A 25,443-nucleotide genomic window follows, 5' to 3' on the forward strand; every position below is an offset into this window, starting at 1 on the left:
TCAGTTATGCCTGATCTATAAAGGCAATTTTTGTGAATTTTGTGGGGTCGACCTTTCTCTATTTTTCTCTGTTATTGCTCTATAGATTTTTAGTGTAAATTCCCCTATGCCTCTGAGCTACATGATTTTCTATCTTATCTCTTTCAGCCATTGGTATGAAAATGCAAGAACTCTTTACCTCTTATTGGTGTTTTGTAGAGATTTATCATCTGCATGACTGTATCTCTTTGGCCTATGAATGATAATACAAGTGAATCTCTCTTTCCTTGTGTCATTCATCTTGGTCTTCTGACCTGCATGTGATTATTAGATCAAAGCAAGTCTGAATGTGTATATACTTATTTTCATTCTAGTTCAATAGTGCATATATGGGTAGAATTCGGTCCGAACACTCTATTTTGGTGCATCACCTCTTTAGATTAGATTAGGTAGATTTGATTTCATGCTCTCCTTCTCCCTTTTCCTCTCCAAGAGTAGTTAGGTTCATCCTGATAGTAAGAGGAAGCCGACCTTCTCCAAAGACTAAACTTCATAGTTCAAGTCCCACAGCTTGGAGGTTGTTTCCATGTTTCACTAGGTTTTCCTCATGCATAGGCATTGGACAAGGGTGCAAACCTAAGTGACAATAGTTTACTAGTTGAAAAATACACTAAATTTATGAGTAGCTTTATATAATCCTTCAAATGTTACAATATAAGTAGTAATATGGGGAGACTCTGTATTGCCATCCTTCTATATGCTTTTTACAAAGCTGGCTTGATGTTGCCAATTCTGCACCATTTCAAATAATCTAAATGCATACAATTATAGGTGTAAGAGTCTCACAAAGAAAATGTATTTGGAATATTGGCTTCATAATGCCAAGAATAGGAAAAATATGAAAACATGAAGATCAAACTGTTAGGTAAGGAAAGAGTTTGGCTCTAGAATAAGATTTTTAAGCAAATGGTACTCATGTATTTATTTGATAACATTGTACTCATGTGTGATAATCATGTATTTAGTTGAAAACATTGTACTCAAACTTCTTCTATTTAATAAGAGACATATTTTTTGGTGTTACTTGGTTTTATCCCTCAAGCTTGAGGGATTTCTAGAAATGACTATTTGTCATCTAGCAGTGCTGATGTATGTAACTTGATATCTTTCTATTTTGATTATTTTAATTTTGTAACAATATTAACTAGTTCTTGTTGTATTCAGATTGGTGGAGGTTTTTACTCATTTTTGTATTCAAATCATGGCATGGTTGGTGGATACGTAGGTGGTAGTGGCTCATCCTATTATTAAACTGTAAGTATAATTGTCAAAATTTCTATTGTAAAATTTTAGTCTTTGATAGCGAAGTCTAATCTTTTGTTTGTGAGAGCTTATTGGGGTTTGAGAAGTAGAATATAGAGCTATGTTAGTATGATGTCTCTTTAACACATCTTTATGGCATATAGATATGTGATCATGAGGTTGTCATAGGCTAGAATAGAATCAGGCTCTGAGAGGCATAACTTATTTTTTTAAAGGCAACATTCTTTTTATATGAGAAGAGGCTCTTGTAGCTTGAGGTGGCTGAATGAGAATCGAAGTGCAAAAATATTATACAAGCTACTAGTTGGTAGCTTGAGAATTTGAAGAGATTCTGGTGGTAGCATTTACTATTTCTTAAATTAAAGATATTAATATCTCAGGTGTGGGAAGGCAAAGGATGCAAGATGAGTACCACATTATTTTTTGCTTGTATTTGGAACTTTGTTAGTTTTGTAAGAATTTTCATAGAATGACTCTTGTAGATAGAGATTCTATGCATCATCTCCAAGTTCATATTACAAGTACATTTTGATATTATGGATCTTATGATGATCTACAAATGTTTGCATATTCTTTCCTTTTTGGCACTTTTAATGATGGGATGTTGTTAGATCAGCAAAATATATCTAAGTTTAAACTCGTATATGGAAAATTGGAAGATTTCCTTTGTGATTGCGGCAAAGTGCTTCATTATGCCCTTGATAGTGTCAAAGCTTGTCATTAGAAAGAATGTTGGATGGTTTGCTTGTAATTGAGATACAAACCAAGTTGGCATTAATGTTTCCATTATAAGATAATTATTGGTTTTTAGATTTAGATCCTTTATTGTATTGCCCATGTTGCTATGGAACGTAAGTGGTTTAATCTAGATTGATTTTTGTTACTTTTAGACTATCATCAGTAAAATCCTTAATTCACTACTTTGAAGATAATTTCTTTCTTTAGAAATCAAGATATCAATTAATTTAAGGATTAAAGTGGGAAGGTAAAGGCTACACTACAAATATTTGTTTAAAGGTTAATGCAACACTCTCTACAAGGTTTCTTGTAAAGGAACTTAAGTTCCCAAGATAAAGTGAATGTCAAGAAACTTAGACAAAGATGAGCTGAACAAATAGATGGGGGATCTCTTGATGAAATTTTGATGTGTTTGATTATGAGAGTTACCCTTGATTGATCAAAATTGGTCTATGTGATGTATGGATGGGTTTAAGCTGCTATATCTGAGTGCTCTAATCTTTCAAAAGAATAATATGTAGGAACACAACTATTTACGGAACCAATTCAATCAAGGTGGATGATTGGAGAAATTTTTTCTTTGATATAGCAAAAGGTATGGCTTTGATTGAAGAAATTTTTATAGTGTCCTTGATGGAGGTCATCCTTGATTGATTTAGATTGTAGTTATTAAGGTAGTTGTGGGTTCATGTAGGATATAGGAATGATAAAGAACATTGCCATTCATGTAGATAATATGGGCTATTTCTCCCAAGATCTTAGTTTTGTTAAGATTGTGGATTGTGAATCATCCTTTTGATATTTTTGGGTTATGGCTAAAACAAAATTTAGGAGGAATTTGTGCAACTAGAGGGTGGGTGGGGTACAAGGGTATTTTCCTATGATGCTAAACTTGAGACATCTAAGGTATATATGCCTACTTAGCTTAGTTGTGGCTTGTGGCTATACACTTATGATACTATTCAATTAAGTTTCACAACTTTCATGGAATCATGTCTATATAATTGTATTGTTCAAGGAATAGTGGTAGTGTATTTGTGGAGTTGTGATGTAGGCTGGTCCAATACTAATATTCTTCTTTCAGATTTGAGTGTTGCATTATTATATAGTCAACTCACAGCTTAACATGTGATTTAATTGATCCCATTTGACATGAATTGTTGGGATGGATATATTTTATTGTTATAGCTTGCCATATGTTCTATATTTTATCATTATAGCCTACCAAAATTCTTGACCTATTGATACTAGTCATCTACATAGGTATGCTGTCAGATAGCAAAGAAACTGAAACATATAAATGCAAGTCTCTGAAATTCATCCCATGCAATGCATTTGAATGTAGAAAGAATCAAACTAGAGGAATATTGTAACTACCTCTTGAACTGTGCCTAACTTCAGCGAGCTAGTTAAACCTAATCCTTTTCTATTACACCTCTCTAGGGATCATTAAATGTGCTCCTATCTTTAAAAAAAAAATAGAAGCTATATTATGTAAATTATCTTTAACCTTCCCAAGAGTTAATACTTATTATTGATAATATTTTTTGAATGTGACTTTGTATTGATTTATGCTTGTATAGTGGCTTACTATGGTTTAAATAGTATAACTCACTATCAAACTTTAATGGTTTTAATGGTTCTTGCAGAGTACAAGAGCGAAAGGAATCAATGACTATTTTGCTTTGTGGTTCATGGTTTCAATGGTTCCATAGCCGGGTAGATATAAAGTTCATTTAAAGTGATCCAATGTTTCACTCTATCTCTAAACTCTTGAAAGTAGACTTCAGTGTAAGCTACAAAGTCCTTCCTACATTGTTAGGAACATAGTCTTTTATGCAAGTATGATGACCAAGAAAATAAATTAAAGTTTACTAATTTATAAGTGTTTCTCACACAATAATTTGAAGCATCTTTTTTTAGGAGGGCTATAGATATTGTGTTTCGAAGAGGCCTTGATCTTGCAACTGCAAGAAACATATATGTTACCACTTACATATGAATGATAGTTAAAAGTATTTGTCACTTAATGCTAACCTCGTGTTCATCACCCAACAAATTAAACAAAGATACATAGATGAACTTTTTAACATTATCATTGAGGGTGATAGAAGCAAGGATAAAGAGGCACTGAGAAAAGAATTGGACCGTAGAATCCAATCTTTGAAGGTAAGTAGTAATTCAACTAAAGCAATAATAGAAGTTCAATAGATGTTAATATTTTATAGTATCTTATGGATCATGATCTCTAATTTTATGTGTTCTTGTATAGACATATGTGCCAGTTGTGACATCACGTGGTGAACATGGTGAGGGTTATTGCACACAACCTTCATGTAAGTAACACTTTGTTTGTTTGTTTTCATCAACATTATAACACTTACCTTTTTTGTGTGGACACTTCTAGCTAGTATCCCATTTGATCTTTATCCATTGCAAATGTCTTTGCTAACAATATTGTATTCTTCTGCTCATGATGAAGTGCAGACTCCTCCTTCGATTGGTAGTCCAGTATTACCTGGTGCATTGTTGGCAACAAGGACAATGCAAACATCGTCGTCTATGCCCACTAGAACTGGTAAAATCTTATTTTTCTATATTTTGTAATGTATTTTTACAAGTTGATGAATACTGAAGTAGCATATCAGTGCTTAAATGATGTCTACAAAAGCCTGCATACACACAAACACATGCATACACACACCATACATACATACATACATACATACATACATACATACATACATACATACATACATACATACATACATACATACATACATACATACATACATACATACATATATATATATATATATATATATATATATATATATATATATATATATATATATATATATATATATATATATATATATATACCCACACATAGAGAGACATGGAGATAGGCAGAGAGGTATTTCTACAAGTTGATGAACAATGGACTAGCGTATCAATGCTTAAATGATGTCTATAGAAGAACGCATGCCAACCACATAGGAACATAGGCAACTTGAATGCATATATTAGATATTGCCAAACATGGACTTCCATTTCCTAAATTTCTAAAAAGTGTGCTGCAAGACTTGCACCAAATTTTCTTCTACCTACAGAGTTGAAATAAAGCATTCCATGGGTCCTACAAAATTTTACATCTAAAGATAAATTTCTAACAAGTTTTCCATTTCTTCCTAATTTTGTTGGCCTGTATGTCTTTCCTGTGCCTTGAGGGTAAAACCATAGATCAGTGTCACCGTTTGTGATACAAAAACCTATTTTGGTCAAATCTCATTTCTCTATCAAAACTCAATTTTTTTCAAAAACTAAAAATATCCTTTTATAGATCTCAGATTCAATATCATCATTATATAATTTTTTGAGTGTTTTGATTAGTTATAATATGTTATAATCCCAAAATATTATAAGTCGATATTTCAACATTTCAGAAGATGCTCTCTCAAAAAATGAAAAAAAATAGTAAATCATATCAAAAAAATAAAAAAAAATATTTATCACTAGAAGAGAGAATCCTCTTCACGAAAATGTAATTTTTTTTCAAGAAGGTATAGATTTGATAGGGAAGTTTTAACAGGAGGAAAAAACTATTGGATTCTGAAAAGGTCAAACTTGAGTACTTATAACAAAGAAAATATACATCAAAAATAATTATTTCTTTTTTTTTTCACTAGCTATACATGTCATCTATAAAATATTTTCAAATGAAAACAAAAAAAATGATTTGCACATACTTGTTTGACGGGAACTACATCCTATATTTTTTACAGTTAAAAAAGGGACTTCAAAATAAAATAAAATGAATAAATTCTTAGTCAAAAAAATTATAAAAATTATAGGCATAAAATTCATACAATTCTACACATTTCATCAGTTTACATCATCTTCATTATTTAAACACAAATACCATTTTTTTTGTCATTAATTTTGAACTGTCACATTCTGATATCACGTTTCTTTATAAAAGGTGACATAGGTTTGTGCTTTTACCCTTGACTTACCATTTTCCTACCCTATTGCTCCTAGAGGTCATGTGGAAAGACATTTAATAGACATATGTTGAATATTTGAGCTTTATTCCTTCTTTGGGTTGCAAATTGTTGATTCCAAATATTTTGCATGATTATTGGATACTCTCCTGGTAGCTTTTCAAATGATAACTGGTGGCTACTCGCCCTTTTGACACAAATCCTTCCTGACACCTTTATTTTTAGCTCTACAATTAACTTTATCCTCTTCCTTAAATGACACTTATTTTCCTAGCCAAATCATGAACACGACACTAGTAGTTTAAAGACAAGGTGGCTATGCTAAAATCTATTCCTGGTCATATTTTGACAGAGAGACACAAATGAGACAGGCCACACCCATTCAACTCCAACCAATCACACCTTTTGAATTATGAGTCTCAAACTTGAATGATAATCCCAAAGGCATTTTATGATTAAAGGAAGACCGATGTAGAGCATCTATTCCTGGTCATATCTTGACAAATAGACACAAATGAGATAGGCCATACCCATTCAAATCCAACCAATCAAACCTTTTGAATTATGAGTCTCAAAATTGATTGATAACCCCAAAGGAATTTTATGATTAAAGGAAGATTGGTGTAGAGCATTCTATGAAAATTAATAAGAAAAAGAAGAAGATCTCACAATCCAAGGACATCCTAAAAGGCTTCATGAGAGGACACACTACTCATTGTGTCTACATAAGGCAACATATGTCACCCTCTCTCTTTTGCTCCACTCAAACTCTAGAGTATTAATATATAGAAGATGGCCCTTCCAAATTCTGATCTACTCTATGCTAAATATTCCATGTAAAATGAATGGCTACAATACTCACTTTGAACAACTAGAGCAGACTTCCAATCCAAATTTTAAAAAAACCCAGGTTATTATAATACTATCTACTCTCAAACCCCAAATGGTGTTTGACACATGTTGCTAAAATTTAATATCAGCACTAATCACAAAAGAATGCTTATTACAAAAAATCAAAACTTTAGTAATTAATTCATAATCTTTTCATTTTGATATTTAGATTAATGCTAGTTGACTATATCTATTTCATTTTAATAGTTGTTTTACCTCCAAGCACAACATAGAAATGCACCATAATAGCTTTTACCCCCACATATCAATTGTTCTTTTGTAAAATAAAATATTCTTAAATAGCCTACAATAAAACAAGATTCTTATCCATCAACACTTGGAAGATTAGGTCAATGCTAATCATCCATAAACAGCACAAGAAACTTTGAAGAAAACATGAAAATAAGGTTGTTGGACCTCTTCATAGCAAGAATTGATTCATCTGGCAAAAACCCCTTGTAAACATTCCCATACCTCCCAACACTAATAATATTATCTTTGTGAAAATTCTTCGTGGCTACCTTGATGTCCTCAATGTTAAAATGAACAAGAGTATTATTAGGGTGCATGGAGGATTGCTCAGCAAAATGAATGCAAATATCCTCCACTAAGGCTCTTTTTTTCATTGCTCTCCTTATTACAAAATTTCCTAACTATACTAGTTGTGATTAACAAATTATATGAATAAAGCATTGAAAATAAAGTCTCCCAGAACTTTGAAAATTAGGCCTCACAATCAAAATGAACATCAGTAGCCCCATTTAGTTCCATGATATTCACTGCATAGGTTTATTTTTACTTGTATTCATTATTGTTGTGAATGTTGAACATTAATTGTTGCACTAAACTTATGATTCTTTCCATGACGCAGATGTTGATTATTATTGTTGCAATGTTATTTCCTTTCTTTCACATAGGTGTTCTCTATTGGTCAATAGATGTTCTTTTCTACTATGAATGCAATAAAAAATAAAATTCATCATTTAGTACATCTAGATTGTAATTTTGATAAAAGTGTGACTGGTGGCATCTCTTTGTCTTTCATTTCATTTGGTGTCTACTTTAATTGTCATGATATTTTAGTTGATAGAGCAATAGAAAGTAGTACTTTTGAAGCTAATCCATTTCCTGGAGTAGTCCGTGTGATTAGTACTAGTTCATATGAAGGGACATTGTTGTTGAACAAGAAAACTATGTTTCCGTTAAAAGAATGAAAGCTTCCGGGTGCTTTAAAATTGTTATTATTTAAAGTGTAAGTTTAGTTTACTTTTACATTACTCATTTTGGACTGATAAACCCTTTATGTTTTTCTAGGTAATAATGCTTTCTTTGATCATCTTTTTCATATGACATTGAGACTATTTGGACCCACCATACATAAAAGGTACATAGTTTCATATCATTGCTACATAATTTTTCTTTTCTTCCATTTATTGTAATATATTAAAGTTATTGATCTAACAATTTTTTTTTTAAAAGGTGGAATTTACAAGCTGTGGAATTAAAAAATCAGTTGATTGCTTCTTTTGAGGAGAAATTTGGAGAAAACATTTTTGACATTGGCCTACTTCTCAAAAGAGCATCAAAGCATATAAAGACTGTGAGGGATGAATATAGAAGGGCTCTTAAGGATAACCCAAAGTACGACCGTCCTCCTATGATTCCACCAATGGAGTGGAATGAAATAATAGAAGATGTAAAGGAGAAAAGGCTATGTGAAAATAGAGTAAATGAAGCATCATAGGCCAAAAAAAGGTATGTCATGATAGTATTAAGTACATTGTAATCATGCACTAATTATTGATATTTATAAATATATAATCTAAGATGTTTGAAATTGTTCATAGATTACAAGACACATCCGTGGCTACAAAAGTGAGACTAGAAAAGTTTGGCCAACACAAACTTGGCTCTGGTGGCTATATGAATCTCGAGTCTCGACTTGTAAGTAGGAGCAATGAAATTTCATATTTATTTTTCTATATAATGTTGCAAACAATTCTTTTTAATGAAACCATACATTGAAAATTGATGATATTAAGCAAAAAATACATGACACAGAATTCAATATGGAGCTCATAGATGAAGATAGAAAAATTGCCTTGAAGGAAGGCTATAAAGTTGTGGCTGCACACCTACATGAAGAATCTAAAAGCCTTGCCCAAGAATCCAATGCACCAAATGATATCTCATAGGTAAATTGGTTAGATGAAAAGTAAATAAAATTGAATAGTTGAGAAGATTCTTTTTTGGTATTTGTTTTGAATGTAATTGACTACATAATAATGTGCAGAACAATTTACTGTAGCCTTCATATCCTACCACAAAACCTACTTGTGACAAAGGCCATGATGTGAATTATAGTGGTGGAGGTATTAATTTGCTATTGGAAATTAATTATGCAATTATGAATACAGTTTAACATCTTCAATTGCAATTTGACGTGTATCCTTTTTTTGAATATTTCAAAGTATGTTGAACATCATGCTGAAGGAGTGGAGCATGTTACAAGTGTTCAACATGTTGACATGGTGGTAGATAAAAATGTTAATGTACATGATGTGGCATTGTTAGGTAAGAAAAATGCACATTATGTTGTACTAGTACTTAATTACAGACTTGTAATAGTTAAAAAAAGAAAAAGAGTATGCCAATTTATCCTATTTACTTGTTCTCGTGACAGAGCCCCCTTTAGTGTAGTAGCCTCCTACTCCTCCAAAGAGAAGGAGCCATCATAATTTGACATTACACATGCCAAAAGAGGAGGAGAATAACGTAGATATGGATGCTCCTATGAGTGCTTTTCTTAAGAGAGCTAAGAAAAACAAAAAGAAGAAATGATATTTTAAAAATGCTCTTTGATAAACCTTGTTGGATAATGAAAGAAATTTGTTTTAAGTAATTATCTATGAATAATGTTTATTAATACTAATTTTTTTTTAATGTTAATGAATATTGTTATGTGTTAATGAAGTCTTGGTTACTATTGTGTATTAATGAATGTTATGTGATAGTATTGATTGAATGTTATAGTTCATAAATGGATGAATGAATAATCAAAAGCTTTTTTCTATTTTCTATTAATAATTAGGGAGTGATTTTATCATTATTATTGAGTGTGCAATTTTCTATTTCTTAGAATAGTTTTTCCTTTAATAATTGTAGTTTAGCTCCTATCGCTAGGAAGTGACAGTTCCTATCACCAATTTTTTGTAGGTTTCCTTCCACATGTTCTAGTTGCATGCATCCCGACTTGGTTGCTATGTTCATCCCTTGAGAAAATAGTCACTATATGTTTCATTAGTTTATGACCCTAGATTGATATTTAAATGTGAGATGAACTAGCTCTTAATCTTATCATTTATCCTTAATATTTGTACCATAGTTTCACCCAACATTTTTGGTGCCATTGCCAGGGAAAGGTATTAAAGGTGTGAAATCATAGTAAGTCAAGTTAGGAATAGTGCGCCTTTGGGAGTGTCTGATCATGTGCCAACCTTGCTCAATCCGATACCTTGGGTTTGTGCTGTAGTAAATCATTTAAGTGAATTGTTTGCAAGTAGGTCTTAGAAGTTAGATCCATTATTTATGTTATAATTTTTTGTTGTGAGTATTTGATAAAGAAAGGAAAATTTGAAGAAAAAGGTTTAATATGTTGTATTTTCAAGGTAGTCCAACATCAAATTTGAAAAAAAGAATTTGTGGAGGAATTGCATCAACCAAAGGTGATATTTTTACATGCTCACTACCTAATGAATGCAAATTAAATGATCTTCATCCTCCATTGTCACAAGGATGTCCAATTGTTATTTCTAAGTATAAACAAGAGGATATAATTGATTAATTTTTAGAACAATGTGATTTTGAGGGTGACATATTAACTGCTTGTTGTTTTATTTGTCATAGACAAGATGATAAATGTATATGCACAAACAATAAAGAAAACATGGTAAATGAAGTACTAGATCTTTGTGAGCCTTGCCATGCTAAGGATGTAAGTGAAAATTTCTTCCTTGTAAGTGGTGAGCAATTTCAAATGCCAAATCAGGGAGACAAGGGTATGGATTACTCTATTGCATTGGAAAGACAACATGTTTCTTCAAAACATAATTTTCCACCTAGTATGCACAATGAATATAATCATGCATTCTCACAAAAACTTATATATCCTATATTCTACCATCTCCATTATTCCCATCCTACTCATATCCACCTACTCTATATCCAATACAACTTTTTTCATTATCCTTATTCCATTCATTTCACCCACCATCCACCCCAACATATCCACTAATGGAATTCACAATTCCTAATAAAACATCACATAATAAGGTAGATCAAACTACATATAGTGCTAAGATTTTACTGATCCTTTTTCATATGCATGAAATTGATGACATGGATAAAGAATGTGATTTTGGTTTCAAAGAAGTAGAGGAACATATTTACTAATTTAAAAACCATCAATTTAGTTCTTCTTATCTACTTCTTAAATCACAAATTTTTGAAATATTTCACACACATAAGGAAATAAACCATTATTATTTCATCATTGAAAAGGTATTTATGTGTGTTGGAATTAATCATGCACCAAAAGATGATCTATTATTTACCTTAATCATTCAAGTGTTGTGTATGATACCAAATGATATCTTACAAGACCTACCCTTTAAAAATGTTTTAATATTCAAATATATAGATCTTGGGAGGCCTATGATAAAAATGCATATTCCACACACACTTATTGATTTGGGTCCAACTGATTAAACAAAACTTGAAGGATTTGAATGCATTAATGACCAAATAACATGCATTGCAAATGGATGTTCATTATTCCTCATTGTTGATTGTTTCTATTATCCTGAGATGACTAAATACACTATGGATGATTCATTCATTTAACAAGAATCAAGGTATTGATATCTATATATTTCTTATTCTTGGTTGTTGTATCTTAAGATGATCATTCATAGATAATAAGTGTTGAATAACTTTCTTTATTCCTTGGATCATTCAAATGCCTATTCTTTCAAAATGTGACATTAAGGAGAAAATCAAATGAACTCTTGAAATGTTTGATTGATTTATCAATTGATTAAAGCTCAAGAAATATGTAAATGTGTTATTCACTTTACTCCATTCTTTGGATTATCTTAATGTTCTCATGACCCTATAGCATGAAGTTAAGTTGGGGGGAAATTCCTCCAATTTTGTGGCTCTTGGCTGATTTACAGTAAACCTCCATCAATTATTTCATTGGTCCTTCTGGTAAACCTCTGCATGTGGGATCTCAAACAATTAAAGGTATGTATTCTTGTGTTGATTTTCCTTGATATTATATATACACAAGAAGTTTTAGTTATTTATCCATTTTTAATTATTATCAAGTATCTCTTCATACTAATAACTCTACCTATCATTTGCAAAAATAAATTTCCTACTGAATGGTAGAGTTATTGAATGAATGATCTTTATTTACTATACTTGATGTGCTTGGTGTTGATAATGTGGTTACAGGTCTCTTATTGTGGAGAGATGATATCACTTGGTAATATTTCTTTGTGTGAGTGTTAAGTAACACTCTATCTTGGCTTTTCCTAGCTATATGGAGCATGGTGGTCTCTAATTTGGTCTCTGGAATCTTTTAGTACTATTTTATATATCTACACTTCCAAAGAAAACTTGAAGAAATACATAAGGATCTTGGGTGTATTGAAAATCATCACATGCCTTCCTAGACATGTGTCTCTATCTGCCTCTAGTTTTATGGACACATTGGTGACTACAATTGGTTTTTTACTCTATCACTTGGCCTTTGGTAATGAAGGTGTGTTATTTAATGCAATGGATACCTCATATTCTTATCAAGATAAGATAACATATCTTTATGTGGTGTCATCATAGAGCAATATATCTTTTGAGAATTGTCCTCGTTATCAGTAATTCTTTTAACCAAGTATGCCAGTGCATGTTCTAAAGTTCTACAAGAAGATTCCATAATCAGTGGCATTAGATACATGGATCAAGATTGGTTTTGTGGGAAAATGGTTCTCCTACTTAGGTTATTATTGGTCATCATTTTGAGTTCACTATATAATCTAGTTTTAATGGTGCCTTTTGTCAGGAGATAGAAAGAAATTAGGTTTTGATGATATCACTCTTTTTCATCCATAGAAGGAATTATTTTTTCCTTTGGTCATTCTATGCAATTATTCAAAAATGAAAAAAAAAAGAAAAAAAGAAAAAGAAAAAGAAAAAAAGCAAGAAAAGATGCAACAATGAAAACCTTTGAGCGTTGTTGGCTAGTTAATATTTGAAAACTAGTTTCTGGTAGATATTAATTGACAAATAAACTCTTAATGGTGAAAACTCTTTTTACAGTGCCATTAAGCAGTAAGTGATTGAAAAATGGCTTCCTAGTGGTCACTTATCATTATCAAAATTTGAATAAAAAAGAAGAGAAAAAATAAGAAAAAATAATAATGAAGAAATGCCCTAATTTTTTGGAGCTAACCATTTTTTTTAGGGACACCCAGTTATTTCTTTGGCTATTTCGCTCTTGGTGTTTCTTGCATCTCTTGTTGCACATTGTGTGGTTTTACTACAGTTTCTGGTGATCACCGTGATTTTGATCACATATCCTAAGTACTACGCATTAAGTTGAGATTCTATGGAAAATGGATCAAGCTCCCTTTAGTGTGCTTTATATTGCTTCTTTTAGATGGTGACCTTTTCTTCAACATTCATTCCAGTCCACATTTGTGGTTCTTTCTAAGTTTGAGCTTCACAGTTGCAGTGATCTTTTGGCTTTTGGACCTTGGCATCCATGGACATGCATGTTGGTAAAATAATCAATTTTATTTTTCATTTTTTTATCTCTTAACTTTGTTAATATTTCTTATATTATGTTTGTCATTATGAAACACCCCTCCCTATCCTCTCCTTATTTCCCATGGATGACCAGCCTTTGTGTTGAGGGGAGGAATGTCATCCTATTATCTTGCATCCATCACCCTTAATAATTCCATCACACTATCCATTAGATCCATCATACAATAGCCTTTACGTTGTCTCTTATCTCTCCTGTTTTGCCCATTTAAACTCCTCTTGTGAAAATTGAGATAAATTTCTCCTATATGTAACCTTGTGTACCATGATGCTATAAAAAAAATTAAAAGAAGAGAAAATGAGAAAAAATAATAAGAGGTATCAGTATTGGATACATAATTTTTTTTTAAAAAGAAAAGAAAAGAAAATAAAAAAGAAAATAACCAAGTCTACCATATGAAGTAAAGAATGGAATTTGTGTTCATACATGAGTTATCATGGTTTGAGGTGGAGACAAAGCCAAATCCATAAATCCAAAGTGCTACTAGTTCAAACCAAAGACCCCTTGATCATATAGATTGTAAGAGGACGTACAATATGCTAAGTTGGGGGGAATGATGAGTCATTTATGACCTATTTAATACCCTATTTTCATTCATTTTATATATCATTATATTCTCTTCCATATCCAGCTCCTATACTATTTCATTCTATTTTACCATCTTATGTTGCATATGGTCAAATATGAATAAGTAATATTTAATATAGTTTTTGGGATAAATTAATGGAACTTATTATTGATTATTTTTATTAATCAATATTATGCCTTGGATTGTTATTTTAATTTATGATCAAATATTTCCAGTCAAAATTTGAGAGACAAAAACATGACAATCAGTTTTGCATTGTCATTTCCAAGCAAATGAGGATGAATTTGAAAAATCTGAGACATGGGTTTTGTCTAGAATAGGCCCATTTATGTTTCAATATAGAAAAGCATCCATAAAGTCCATTTTTTAGAAGTTGTTGACGATTTTATAAATACAATAATTCTAAATTTATTGTTACGACCAACAAAAATTCTATATTTTTTTGCAATAATGAGTGGTTCCATTCATGTGGATTCTTCCATCCTATCTATGGTGGAGTTACAATCCTATGTTGGAGAAGAATTATTGATTTCTCACATGGATAAAATCTTGTAACTCCATACAAATAGCATCTTTGGTCTATACGTGGCTGCATAGTTGAAGAAAGATAGTAATATCAGTCTTTATTTAGGCTTGTTATCTCAGCATATTTGTTTTTGGTTTGTGGCTGTTTCCAAAGAATTTACGTGACCTTCTTGATCACTTGTTTATTACAACAAACTATTTAATATTTCCTTGATTACTATTCAGCATGTACTTATATATATGCATCTTCTGTAAACAATAAAGGAGCATATTTATAACAAATTTTTATATTAGAAAAATACTTCTACATATAGATCTTCCTGTAGAAGAATTGAGTTCAATATTATTTATAGCTGAAGAAAATGTCACTATTTTGATCAAGGAAGAGTAGAAAGTTGTTCATATTTCATCACCAGGAATACTAAGCAAGCAGGATCCAATTCTTGGGATGACTGGTGATATAGTTTAGATTGTTTGTGTGTTTTTATTTTTGTTTGATTAATTATGTGATTCTATTTGTGTTTATGCAATTGATATTTCATTAGCATGTTCTATTAGATTAATCCTTGATTGCAAAGGAAGAGAATCTGTAAGTGCATGAATGCTGATATATTTTATTTGCATATTGATGTCTGTGATAGGAGGAATATAATTCATAGATTCCTTATCATATTAAAAATTCTATTCATTTAGTCTTTTTCAAAGAATTATTCATTCTCCAAATTATTGATTTGTTCTTATTTCACTTTCATATATTTCACTCTTCCCATCTTTTATATGCAACCAACCTAAACTTCTTGTTGCACTTCATTCCCTCACCTACTAGCTAAAGTTCTTGTCGCATTCTTTTCTCAATCTTATTTTTTTCCAACTTCCTGTAGCAGATCAACCTCCTATCACAGATTGTGTGATATATTATCTATATTATTATTAAATATTTTGGAATATTAAGGGTATGATTTTCATTTCATAGTAATGTGTTTTTAAAAGTATTGAAGTGAAATTAATTAGGTCTGATTAGAATTGTGGGTTATGTGATATAATCAAAAGCTTGTGTCTATTTGCTATTAATAATTAGGGAGTGATTTTATCATTATTATTGAGTGTGCAATTTTCTATTTCTTAGAATAGTTTTTCCTTTAATAATTGTAGTTTAGCTCTTATTGTTAGGAAGTGGTAGTTCTTGTCACTATTTTGTTGTAGGTTTCCTTCCACATGTTCTAGCTGCATGCATCCCCACTTGGTTGCTATCTTTATCCCTTGAGAAAATAGCCACTATACCTTTCATCAGTTTATGACCTCAGAATGATATATAAATGTGAGATGAACTGGCTCTTAATCTTATCATTTATCCTTAATATTTGTACCATAGTTTCACCTAACAGTATATATTGAATCTTATAGTTCATAAATGGATGAATGAATGAATGAATGAATGAAGTATGTAATTAGATGATAATGGGTAATTTAGATTGATGTTAGGGGGAGGGGGGTGAGGCCAGATGAGCTTCCACCTTCACACAGTTGGCCTCGTTAAGTAGAGAATGTTATAGTATTCTTGAAACCAAGTGAAGCTCAAACTAACATAAAATGGACAGTTTGCATGTGGTAGGTCTAAAATGATCTAGGACTAGTGCTACCCTTAACATGAATTTGTGAAATACATTCTGATATCACCAATTTCAACACTCTATTCAAAGCATAGGAGTGGCCTATAGTCTTAGCATGAATTTTGAGTAATGCCTTAGTCTAGATTGCCTCAAAATTCCAATGAATCCTTATATCTTCCAAGGTCACTCCAATGAATCCCAACTAGTTCCATTACTTCTTGTTGAGAAATCCCAACATTGACACCCAACTGAGATTGATCCCCAAGACCAATGCATCACATGAAGAAATCACATTCCCAAGTGCCATAACAAGTGCAATGCACTCTTAGTCTACCTCTTCATTTACATATATCACAAGTGGTAGTGTCCTTGGAGAGTGACTAATCATACCATGATGTGAAATGGTATCACCCTCAAGTTTGCAATCATGTTTCAACCCGTGGCTTGAGTCATCTATTCAAGATAATAAAATAGAAAATTACACTATGAAATCAATAAGCACAAAATGCAATAATGTGATGTGGAGATCCAATGAGGGAGAAAACAATGATGATAATAGCTGATGTGATCTATTTTCCTAATCCAGTCTCACAAATCTTCAATCTAATTACAACTTTTAAGGGCTTCAACCCTAAGGAGTGATAACCCATCTCTTTGAGAACTCTAGATCTTATACATCACAAGTATGAACTTACACAATCTTACATGAGTACCAACTCAAACAACTCTAGCAACAAGTTTGCAATGTTTAGGGCTCCAACCCTACTCAATACATAATTCTCCATAGACATACCATACAATAGAGTAGGTATATTATGACAGAACTTTGAAGGATTTAATTGTAGATATTTTCTTTGCATAAATTTTTTTGTTTATTACACCATGTAATCCATCATTAAAATGAATTGAAAAATCATAGTGATGACAAATCATAGAGTGTGATTGGATGAAAAATAAACATAGAGAAAAAAATTGTAGAAACTAATATACATTACATTAGATTTGTTTTCTAGCAAATGATTTGCTTTTAAAATATGAATGTTGTCCACCATTTAATCTTTTAATCACACATTTTTTGTTGTTTCTGATAGATGGATATATATATTAATTTTATATATAATTTTTTTAATTTAATATTGTCATTTTAACTTTATCAGCTGCAAAGATGAATTTTAATTTGGTGAAATATGCAAAAAAATAGAATATAATGGCCAACAGAAGTGGTGGTGGGTTGATGAAAGATGAAAGAAAGAGAGGACTCTGCAATTTTGAGGAGGATATTCGTCTCATTTCTTATATCACTGTCCATTGTGAAGGGAGTTGGGAATTTCTAGCCAAAGCTTTAGGTATGTAAAGTGAAGCCATAATCTTATCTATCTATATTTTAGTATTATTGTAATTCCTCCCGTGTCCTATGGTATTAATGTATAAGGATAAAACTAGGAGTTCCTTATTTGCATGGAGTTGCATGATATTAAAGAAATTCTTTTTTGTCTTTGTTTAAATTTCTTCAATATCCCTTTGAATTTTTCTTATCTAATCTCTTAGAGAATGAGGTAGGCTTGAATAAAAGTGGGAGGAGTTGTAGACTAAGATGGCTTAACTATTTTCACCCTGATTTGAACCACACAAATATAACTCCACAGGAAGAACATTTGATTCTTGACCTTCATGCTCAATGGGGAAATAGGTATTAACTTAACTCATTAAAATTGTTGGTAAATTTTTCAATATTTTTTCTTATGTTTATTAATTTTTTTTTCAAATTTAATTTATTTCTTAATGTATAACATTTAAGAGTTGCATTTTAGTCTATAATACAATCTTAATTTGAGAGTTTCTTATACGAAAGGTCTTGGATTCCAGTCTATTTGAATTTAATAAATAATAATAAATCTTAATTTTGACCTCTAATTTAGATTATCTATATGAATCACTAGCTCTTTCAATTATCTATAAGAATATTCTGTTACTCTTGATATTTAGGTATTAATAGCTTGACAAGGGATTACGAGATTCATGGCACAAAGGCAACAATTTTTTATAGCTCAATTGGCATTGCAGTGAATCTTGTTATTGCATATAATATAGGGATGCTTCCTAAAATATAGGTATTATAAGAGTACACTTCTTTTTATTTTTCTTATTTAAAAAATCAGCATTCACTTCCTTCTTGAATTTATAAAGTTTGCAAACAATTAGGATGTTTTTTTCATTGCTCTCATGTCATTCAACTTCCCCATAGTATTCAGACTTAATGGGTGGTTTATTAAATATTTTAGTTTAATTCTACTCTCATCAATGAGCAACATGGTATTCTTTTGAGATTTTAGAAAGAATCTCTTAGCCATTTTTCAAATGTATAAATTAAAAATAAATATGATAAATAAATAGACTTGATCAACTATTTGGTAAAACTAGTTATGTTCCTGGTCAGATAGTATACATCAGGAAGCAATAACCCGGTGTTTTGTACCAACAAGAGTTGTTATGATGCATACTACATTTCTGGGCTAAAAATAAGACATTGTTATCAAGGTCATAGTTGGATCAAAACGATGTAAATGTTAAAACTCTCTCATCAGTTTCAACAGTAGAGAGTCAAGATATTAGTAAAAATGATAACAATGCTAAAGGCACATCCCTTATTTGTAAGCCTAAAATGTGTTTTATTTCCAATTTAAATATGATTCCCATATCTGCTCTGTGCAAATTCATTCCTTCATTTCAAAGAAATGTGATTTTTGTAGCTTGTTAGTTAAAGAAAAATGCATTATTTAGAACTTCTATTGCTTATAATTCTTGTCTTGAAAACAATTGGAAGTTTGTTGACTTGTTGTCTTTTTATGAAACATAATGATAATATTCATCTTCTCTTCATTAAGTCACCTCATTTTCAATGCATGAAGAAATTTGGTTCCATCAATTTGTCTCAAGAATTTTGTTACTGGAACCCATATGTAAAGCTGTCTCATGACATAGTCATGATTGAACCACAGATTTTGAGGTAAAAATCAGCAGATCTTTATTCAATATCAAATATACAAATTATCTTGATATTTGAAATGCACAAGAAGGCATAGTTCAAAGATGTGGACTCAGACTTGATTGCATTCCAAATTTTTGACTCAAACTTAGGACACAACATAGAATTGATATAAAAACTCAACACTAAATCAACAAAACAAAAACCCTATAATTAAGCACAAAAATGAAATCAAAGAGTTTAGAGAACATAAAAATCCAATTTGCCTATCAATTTGTCATATAATTCAAATATTACTCATATCATATGACCCTTAACTCTCAAGATTTGTAATTTCAATCACTAGGGCTATTATGTTCAAGTATTAGAATTGTCCAATCTCAAGGCTCAGGACAAGCCTAAGACTTAAAACTTTTGGAGTAGGACTTAACTGGGTACTCTCCAATATTTGGTGAGAATTGGCTCAAGAGTATGGTTGAGTAGGCTTGGTTAGCTTAGAGACTATATATTAATTCAAAAAAATTTGAAATAGGACAAATATATTATATATGATTTGTTAGAAAAGTAAATTTTAATAACAAGTTAAATACTAATAGTCTCTTGCATATAGTTCTATGACAGAAACTTAAAGAGCACATTACAAAAGATGATATGAAAATAAAAATGTATTTAACACCAAATTTTGGCACATTCATTTCAAAATATAATAGTTGAAGACCACCATGCATTGTAAAGAATATGCTTGTGCACTCAGTCTACAAATAAACTCTTAGCTGAAACATAAGATATTCATGTAACAGTGCTTTCAACTATCTATGATGTTAGATACTTCACAAATGATCTATGTTGTAGCAAGTATCACAATGCAAATAGGTTTGTGCAATGATCCACTAATGTTAACAATTATATTATGTAAATGTTTCTTATATTTTCTTTTATCATAAATAGTGAGATTCCCATTTACAACCAAGGGACATGATAAGTTTAATGCATGATTCCCATTTATCATATGGTAAGAGTAGTAAGATTTTGAATGTCATAATTTTTTTTAGCGAAGGACTATCACATAATGATTCACTAGCTATTTTCACTTGTGTGAATAGAGAAAATTTGATGTGGCTTTAAAAATTCTATTCAAGAACCAACTCCAATAGTTATAGATAGAGCACCAGTTGCATAGGGAGATTGAAATTTAGAGTCATTTCTACCATCCAAATATACTTTGATTGTTTGGATATTTTTATGATCAGGTGCATATCCTACAATGTTCTAATATTTTGGGTGACATTTGCTTTTCATCAAAGCCTTCCCTGGTATTTCTTTAATTGATTCTTTGAGTCATCAATTTATTCAGAGTAGGGTCTATCTTATTCTTGAATATGCTGCAAAAGGTGAGCTTACAAAGAGCTCCAACATTGTAAATGCTTCAGTCAAAGGCAGTCAATGACTGTAAGTACAATTGGAAATGGCTTATAATTTAATTTTCTTTTTTTAGTTTGGAAACTATTGACTCTTTTTTTTATAGTACATTGCATCTCTTGCAAAAGCTTTGATATATTGCCATGAAAAGCATGTCATACATTGGGATATCAAGCCAGGGAACTTGTTAATTGGCATACAGGTAAGTGCCAAGGATGAATATATTTCTAATGATACTCAGTTTAAACTAGCAAGGATGTCTTTCTAATCATTACATTATTAACAAATTCACTTGTCAAGGTGAGCTGAAAATTGCTGATTTTCGTTGGTCTGTGCACACTTTTGATAGAAGGCGAACAATGTGTGGAACCTTGGATTACTTACCTCCTGAAATGGGTATGTTAGTGTGTAATATTTAATTTTCTCTTCTTTTTTATTTTCTAGATTATTTACATATTTGCAAATGTCTATTCCAATGGAAAATAGGGAGCACGATTTTGGGGTAGACATGTGGGGTTTGGGGATCTTGTGTTATGAGTTTCTTTATGGAGTTCCTCCTTTTGAAGCAAAGGAGAATTCAAACACTTATAAAAGGTCTGAGAAGCCATACTATGTTTCAATTCTTAGTATATATATATATTTTTGTTTCAGGCCTTATACTTGAAGGGTTCTTATATTTTCTTATTTCAAGCATGGATTTGACCATGGCTAGCTTTTTTATGTAGGATCATGAAAGTGGATTTGAAATTTCCTTTAAAGCCACTTGTTTCTGCTGTAGCTAAAGATTGAATATCTCAAGTTAGTATATGTTGCCTTGATACTCTAAAGAAAATTAAGTTAGATATGTCTATCTTACTACTTATATAAATTTTTAGTTATCATGGTTACACAACTACTGCAGAAAGATTCCTCAAAGAGGTTGCCTTTACACAAGCTTTTAAAACATCCATGGATTGTTCAAAATGCTGATCCTAATGGTATCTATAGACCATTTAATTGAACTATGTATTTGTTGTAGCCTTCCTCTAGGAGGAGGATTCAATTGAACTATTTGTCAGGGAATTCAATTGAACTATGTACTTGTAGCCTTCCTCTTGGAGGCTTCTTGTAAGTTAGTATGGATTTGCGATAATCATTTTTTGACCATCCCTGATTTGCAATAATCATTTTTTGACCATCCCTGATTTGCGATAATCATTTTTTGATCATCCCTAGATATGTATAAAGTGTTTCTTGCTACTCTGAAAACATGTAACATGTATATAGATCTAGGTTTGTTCTTTGATTTTTGGTATCTCCTTCTTGTATTGCTGCCATTCATGTAATTTATTAATTTGCCAAACTCTCTCTTTTTCTCCTCCTCTCTAAATTAAATCTACTAATTGGGTAGAAACAAACCCAAGATCCAAATCTGTTTCAATATGTGTTTTCCTTTTAATCAAAACATCTAGAAGTTTTAAAACATGCGCACTAAATATGAGTTGACATTTGCTGTGAACACAAATTATGGAGATATAGGGTATGTAGGCAATTTGTAGTTATAAAGGATGTTCCTAGTAGTACCTAAGTATCTTAAATATAGCTAAGAGTGATAACATTATATTGTTAATAAAAAAAAATTATAACCAACAATGTCCAACATGCCTTGATACTTAGGAAGGTACTTGTACCTACCCAAAAGCATGAAATCCAAGGAGGGGCCCATGACTTAAATGTGACAATTGTCAGGATCTTAGATGAACACTCATGTCTTATCATAGAAAAAGCATAGAAACATAAATATCCTTATGATTGGAAGACAAAAAAGCCTATAATATTTAGAGCAATAGAATAGTCCCTTGTAAGTATTTCAATATTCTTAGCTTCTTTTAGGCATTCTGTAAAATAGTTCACATGCTTGCCTATGATTTGACATGTTGCATGTATCGTGCACTCTCTCACCCTGATGATGGATTAGAGAGAGTGATCTAAAATGATGATGCTAAAAAACACACACAATCAAATCCAAAATGAACTTGCATTACAAATGGATTGTGGAAATCTGATATTGTAAATTTTGCATGCATGTCTACCAAGACAATCACAACTTAAAAAAACATATATAATTGTGATTGTCCTAGTAGACATGCATGCAAAATTAAAAATATTAATTTTCCACAATCCATTTGTAATGCTAGTTTTTTTTGGATTTGATTGTGTGTGTTTTTTAGCATCATCATTTCAGACTAGTCTCTATAATCCATCATCAAGATGAGAGAGTGAATGATGCATGCAAAATGTCAAATCATAGGCAAGGCATGTGAACTATTTTATAGAATGCCTCAAAAAAATATTGACCAAACATTGGTCAAAATTTTGACCAATACCTAAAAGTTTTCTACCAGGAATTGGTCAAAATTTTGATCAATGGATGATAGTTTTTGACCAGGCATTGGTTGAAATTTTTACCAATACCTGAAAGGTTTCTATCACACAATGGTCAAAATTTCAACCAATTCCCAAAATTTTTCTACCATGCATTGATTGAAATTTCAACCAATACCTAAGAGTTGTCTTCCAAGAATTGATCAAAATTTTGACCAGTACCTAAAAGTTTTCTACCAGGTATTGGTCAAAAATTCTGACCACTGTTTGTAGTTTTTGACCATGCATTAGTAAAAAAATTGACCAACACCTATAGTTGATCATGCTAGGACTCTGGGATATTTTTGACCAATGTATTGGTCAAAATTTTGACCAACCAGTAAGATGGTCAAAATTTTGATGGGAAAAACTTTGACAAATTGGTTGGTCCAAATTTTGACCAACCTATGTCAAAATTTTGACCAATATTGGTCAAAAAAGGGGTCAAATGTACTAGTGGTAGAACAATATTAGTGGATTCCTATTGTAGTTTCCTAATGTCCTCCTCACTTAGTGGATTAACATTTTGTGTAGAATTATTAGGTATTTCTTCAATAGTTATGGCTCTTTCTCTGCATGTGGGGGACTGGTGCTCAAGACTCAAGCAACTTATTCATTCTCCTCAGTTGTGTCATCCTTTTCTTTTTTTGTAGCTATGTTTTACTTTTCTCCTGTTGCTGTTGTGTCCTCCTATACTTGGTCTCCCATCTCTTCCACAACTTTGGTGGATAACCCATAGATAACTTTCCATAGCAACTTGCTCTGGGTTACCACCTCTTCTACTTTATTCCTTAAAATGTTAAATGCTTGATACTTGGGTGAAAATATCCCTTTATTCTTCTATACAACTTTTTCAATCATTCTTCTATCAAGTTCAGGCATGAATTTGGCTAAAGTAACCTTTTTGATTTGTTTTTTACCTCTAAAATAAACTTCCACTTTTTCGCAACTATCTCATATAATCTTTTAGGAATAGAGTTAGCAATCTCTATTGGAGTGGTCTTAAATGTTGGTGATTTAGTCATGGTCTATCTTAAAAAATCAATATTGAAGAAAAGAATCCCTCACAAGTTTTAGATGAAGAGGATAGAACCCTGTCCCATATTGGATAAATATGTTCACAATGCATTCAAAGTTGAATTGCCTAAAGATAGTGGAGTGTCACCAATCTTCAACATTGCAAACCTAGTTCATTATAAGGGAAAAAATTAGGATAGTAACTAGACCATACATGAGGTGATCAAGGATATTGAAGACTTACAACTACCCACTGCCACAACTACATGATCAAACAACATACTAGACACAAGAGTCTACAAGAAGAATAGAACAAAGGAATACAATGAACATTTGATAAAGAAGCATGGACATGTGGATGCTAATATAGTATGGATAAAGAAATAAAAGTTCAAAATTTTTGGGATAGATCCAAATATCCTCAATTCAAGGGTGGATTGATCTTTTCATTTTGGGGAGGATGGTGTAGGAGCACACCTAAGAAACCTCAATTGTTTGATTGGTTTTTGGCTTGTACTTGACTTCAGAAAAGTCAAGAGCCTAGGTTAGGGTGTTTTTAGACCTTATAAGGTCTCTTTAAATTTTGGATAGGTGAGTTAGTCATTAGGATTTAGGTCACACCAATAGCCTTTGTTATTTGTCTTTACATTTCATAATATTATGAGTTAAGGCGATTGAGTCTTTAAGGTGTCTTAGATCTTAGAGTTGTTAATGGTTGTGCAGATGGTATTATGGATTTAAAAGGCCTTGGATCCTTCATATATGGAGGTTATAGGTCCTAGGAACAAGGCTAGAGGCATAAGTACAAAGATACCAAATGTTGCTAAAAGGTTGTCATGACAACCTTTGCAATTATTACAAATGTTGTATGCAACATGGGCAACATTGGATTCCATAAGTTATGGAAGGTTATGCTCAACTAACAAGCCCTAGAATGATGGATATGGAATCATTGTTGGAGTTGAAGAAAGCCAACTCTGAAGATGCCCAAGATCACCTACATGCGAAAACCTATCAAAGAGAGGCCAAGAAGAGGAAGAGCATGGAGCAAGGGAAAAACCCTAAACAGA

General features: G+C 31.6%; 1 pseudogene; it reads left to right on the plus strand.

The window, feature by feature from the left end:
- Positions 1-21,953, plus strand: part of LOC149552452 (serine/threonine-protein kinase Aurora-2-like) — a 174,626-nt pseudogene extending 152,673 nt beyond the window's left edge.
- The last annotated feature ends 3,490 nt before the right edge of the window (positions 21,954-25,443 follow it).

The sequence above is a fragment of the Cupressus sempervirens genome, chromosome 6 (genome assembly GCF_028749045.1).
Source record: "Cupressus sempervirens isolate cs-2001-9-10 chromosome 6, ASM2874904v1, whole genome shotgun sequence".
Lineage (NCBI taxonomy): Eukaryota > Viridiplantae > Streptophyta > Pinopsida > Cupressales > Cupressaceae > Cupressus > Cupressus sempervirens.